The sequence below is a fragment of the Apium graveolens genome, chromosome 6 (genome assembly GCF_009905375.1).
Source record: "Apium graveolens cultivar Ventura chromosome 6, ASM990537v1, whole genome shotgun sequence".
In the NCBI taxonomy this organism is placed as follows: Eukaryota; Viridiplantae; Streptophyta; class Magnoliopsida; order Apiales; family Apiaceae; genus Apium; species Apium graveolens.
The window spans coordinates 282,303,539-282,308,568 of record NC_133652.1 but is presented as its reverse complement, the minus strand read 5'-3'; the positions used below and the strand labels follow the sequence as shown (position 1 = coordinate 282,308,568).

The following is a 5,030-nucleotide window of genomic DNA, read 5'->3' as shown; positions in this document are numbered from 1 at the left end:
AAAACGTAACTTTAGATTGATGGGTAGAGCCCTTTATATAGTGCATGAATTTACGGTTAGATTAGTGGTGGGAGACTTGGTGGGAAAGTCTCAACCTTAGAAGAAAATTAGGACTCCAATAAGGTAATGGATTCTAGATCCTTCAATGTAAGAGTTAGTGTCCATGTTGACGTATTAGGCCTTATACACGAACATCCTTTATTTGTGGATATTGAGGACTTGGGCTATTTTCTGTCCGTGACATGCCTTCACTAACCTGGTCTGTATTGGGGTTTGGATATGAATTCCAAGTCTAATTAATGTGATTTATTTTTATGTCTTTAAGGTTCATTTTCGACCCATATTACCAATATTTTTTTGATAAAACACAATTCCTAAATTTTTGATTGTGTTTCACTTGTTTTTTTTAAAATAATAAATAATTATCAACTTGAAGTTTTAGTAACGGTACAAACTAAATATATAAATTTAAATAACTAAGAGTCTTAATTTTGAATAAATTACATTACTAACTGAATACATGAATAAATTTTAAGTAAAATAGTCACATAAAATAGTCATATAAGTCATGCATATATTTATAAATTTAATAAAAGATAATTGGATTAAAATAAATTGCCAAATTTATCAATAGAGAAATATATAAATAATTATTCACTAAATATTTTGTCATAAACGTGTTCCTATAATAATTACGAGCATGTATAAGTATTAATCCATATACATATTCACGACTTTTATTAATGATTATGTTCATGCATAATACTCACGAACCAATTAAAGAACTATATTTAAGAACTTGTTCATGAACATTGTAATCGAACTTGTTCGTGAACTTTCGAGCCAAACTATATTGTGCTAGAGTTCATCCCATCAAAAACTGGACCTTAAAGTTGTGTTCATGTTCAACTCGTTTAAAAGTTGAACCAAACTCGAGCCAAACTTTTTTTGAATTAAACACCAATGTGTTCGTGAGGGTATCGACTCATTTACATCCTTAAACGAAGTATTTAAAATTTGATGGTATGTTTGGTTGGTTTATTTGTCTTTTGTCTTTTTTTCATTCCTGTAATGTATATATTATTTTCTTAATACGAAAATAGGGATAACTAGTTAGTCCATTATTAGTATAATATCGTCGAACAAAAATACATAAAAATATTAATCATTCATGTTAAAGGTATTTATATTTCAATTATAATATTGTTATTTTAAATTTAAAATAACACTTATTTAAAATTAACACTAACATATATCTTAAATGAGCAAAATTCTATGAAGACCGCTATTTCATGGGAGACCTCGGAGACCACCTATGTTCTGCAATCAAAATACTTTAAAAATTATTATCTTGTGAAGTATGTTCTAAGAATATTTTGAATTCATTTAAAAATTATGTGTATGCTTTACAAGCTGAAGAAATGTTCTGCAAACTAAATATGTTTCGTAGAGTAAAATATTTTGTAATGTTCTACATGCAGTACATATATGATATTGAAGGTTTTGAATAAAATAATGATCTTTACAATATTTTTATGCAAGATTTTACTTGTAGAACATAAGTAGTCGTCAAGGTCTCCAACAAAAAGGTTGTCCGCATAAAACTTAACTCTAGCTTATATATCACTACAAGAAAAAGTTAAATAGACATCACACATTAGACATCAGTTACTAACGCCACTGATGTTAAAATATATAATAACATCACCCCGCGTTAATCTGATGTCTTTGTTGTTTGAAGACATCAATTATTTAATAACCGATGTTTAAAATTGACTAAAAAAATTCAACTCGCGCCCACTTCAGTTTATTTCCCCCTTAATCAAAATTGTTAAAATTTTCCCTCTTTGATACCAATTATTTTCCCACTCTTCTTCATAGAAACTAAATTAACTCTCATCTCTCTCTCGTCTATCATAAATCTCTCTCTCGTCTCTCACTTCCATCCCATCTGAAACTCTTCATCTCTCCCTCTCATCTCTCACTACTATAAATCACTTGCACAACCACTCACCTCTGCTCTACTTACTACAACCTGCACTCACTTTTGTTCCACTCCCCTCCGCCATGTTCAACTCTATTCGATTTGTCGAAACTCGACTCTCACTCATTCGATTCGTTCGAGTAGATACTCAATTCAATTTGTTTGAATCGGTATGTGGGTAAGATAAAAAATTTATGTGTAAACTTGGATTATTAGTTCAATTAAGTTTTAAATTGGGGATTTTTTAAACTGAAAACCCTAATTTCTTTAATATGTTTTTCTTACTTTTAGTTGGATATTTGTTTGACTCGATTGAGGATCTGGTTTCTATGGTGGGAACGAAGGAGATGAGGCTCACAGTTGTTAGTATTTAAATGTTGTAGTGCGACTGAGCACGGTACTGTGTCCTTCTATTTTGTTGTAGTGAAATCTTTGTTTTACCGTATAATCAGGCTTGATACTTATTGCTTAATTTGGGAATTACTATTGTATGTTCTATAAGGAGAAATTTGTGAGGTGTTATGAAGTTGGAATTAACAAGACTGCTACTGTTGAAACTATGGCTAATTATTTACAGGTTCTGCCTTCTCCTTTTAGTTAGTATGAGTTTATGAGCTTGCATTTTTTAGTAAAGTTGTAGATTTGAAATTTTACGGTTTATAATTAGTTTATGATGAGGTACTTGGTAGAGATTGGGATGCAGAAACGGAGAGTATAATATTTTGTGATGATATAGTTCACCCTTTGGGCCTTATCAATTATGAATTGGGGGTATATCTCACTTTGTCACAGCTCTATTCTACACTAGCCCTATAGCTCTATTCTAGCTAGAACATACCGTATCATCGAAATTTGGCAGTGAGTTTAAAGATACATAAGTTCCATATCTTGTGAACCTTATTTCTTCTCCAAATTTGTCGGTACAGACGCAGGTAACCTCCCCCTCCTGTCCTTAAAATATTTTACTTCACTATTAAACCAAATGATATATTGTTACAACAGATGTTCTTATGTGTAGGCTCTGTATACATTGATTAACATAGCCAAAGCGTATCCCGAAACTTGCAATGCTATGATATAAAATAAAGCAACCACTTTGAATTGTTAGAATATGCTTGTGGGCTTTTGGCAGTCTTTTTTCAGATTTCACCAAATCTACTCTCTGATAAGGTACCTTATCAACTAGTCAGTTTTTTCCTTTAAATCTAAATATAATATTGACATGTTTGGTCTAATCATCTTAAATTATCTTGACAGATGCCAAAAGTTATTAGTACTATTAGCACCGCCATTGAGTATCGACGATCCTGGTCGGTAATTGTGAATGTATCTCTAGCGCTTTTGATTCTCTCTGACCAGGGATTGGTGGAAACTGGAACTTCAGTCATCCGTCTTCTCAAGCTGATTAAGTCAGTAGATTTTTTCTATTGTCTCTTTCGTCAAATTTTGTACCAATTTTTATTTATCCTGTTTACATGTGTTGTTGACATCGAGAATAGTCCTCTTCATACCAAAGGTTTCGAGTTGGTTACTTAGAATGGTATCTACCTCGTGAGTCATAACATTTAGCTAGATCCGCTACTACTGTGTGTTGTTAGAAGCGTCATCACAGCATCAAATCTCACCTGTCAAGGCTTCACTACTGACTTTAAGATTCAGAAGTTGGATCTTAGACTATATAGCTAGAATAGAGCTATAGGCCTATTTTGTGTTGATATAGAGCAGAATAGAGTAGAGTATAATGCATCTCAGAAAGGTTTACATATCTTGGTCTTGTGTTGGTGACAATAAAATGTGTTGGTGCTAGCTAGTTTATCTTTACCATGAATTGCAAGGCTAGTACCTCTATACTGTGCTAAACCAAATAAACATACTCAACATAGTTTACTCATGAGTGTGGACCTTAAAACTGTGTTTGATTTGTTTAGTTTTAGGATGATATGTGGTTTTAGCATCATATTAGGTCTGAATGTGTTCTGTTTATTTTTGTGATAACCTATGGTTTTAGTATCCTACTTCCTTCTGTAAATTGCATATATAGCTCAAACCTTGACAAAATAGTAAGGGATGATATGTGGTTTTAGCATCATATTAGGTCTGAATGTGTTCTGTTTATTTTTGTGATAGCCTATGGTTTTAGTATCCTACTTCCTTCTGTAAATTGCATATATAGCTCAAACCTTGACAAAATAGTAAGGCAATTGTATATGGGATTAGATTATTGCTTCCTATAAGTTCTGAGCTAGTTCAATCCAAACCTACCAAGCGAATCACCTCTATTAAATGTCTGATCAATTGTGCAGGAGATAGCCACATCACGTAAGACTGCAGCTCTACCGGAATAGTGAATTCCCTACCAACATGACACAAATAAGAAAAAGCTGATAGCAAGGTTACTCTGATTGACTTCAGGAAACGAGCTCTACTGCGGATCAACATATTGACAATTTGAGTTCGATAGAATAGGCTTATGCTATTTATGTTTGTTGTACTCACTCATGTGAGAATGAGAATATTGGATTTTTGTTGTTAATAATAAATTCATTTTTGGTTTTTTCGCGCAAAAAGTAATTTGGTGCACTTAGGAAACTGATATAAAAAATTGAATATACATCACTTTATTATGGAAAATCGATGTAAAAGAATCAAATATGCATGTCTAAGAGGAACACATACATCACTTTTTTTTGTATTAAATTCGATGTCTAATTGGCCGGATAGATATCATCTTTTCTGAAAAAAACCGATGTCTAATGGGGTAAAAGACATCGGTGTATGGCCGATGTCTAGAATAGACATCACCGACATCAACATCGGTTATGAAACAACATAGACATCGGCCAGAAACCGATGTCTATTGGCCAGATTCTTGTAGTGTATACACACACATATATATATATATTATTAAATAATATTATTTAAAATTTTAGATATATAAAATTTATAACTTCAAAATAAATTCTGAAAAACTATATACTATTAGGTACATAGAACTAAATTTGGCTTTAAGCTAGTACATACGTATAAAAGTGTAACTTATCAACTG

At 32.1% G+C, this 5,030-nt stretch overlaps 1 long non-coding RNA gene across 1 annotated transcript; it reads left to right on the top strand.

Annotated features, from left to right (window-relative positions):
• The first annotated feature begins 2,394 nt into the window (after positions 1-2,394).
• LOC141668598 (uncharacterized) lies at positions 2,395-3,387 on the top strand. Its single transcript, XR_012553099.1, has 3 exons — positions 2,395-2,916; positions 3,003-3,154; positions 3,242-3,387. It is a non-coding gene; the product is annotated as an uncharacterized LOC141668598 (long non-coding RNA).
• Positions 3,388-5,030: the final 1,643 nt, after the last annotated feature.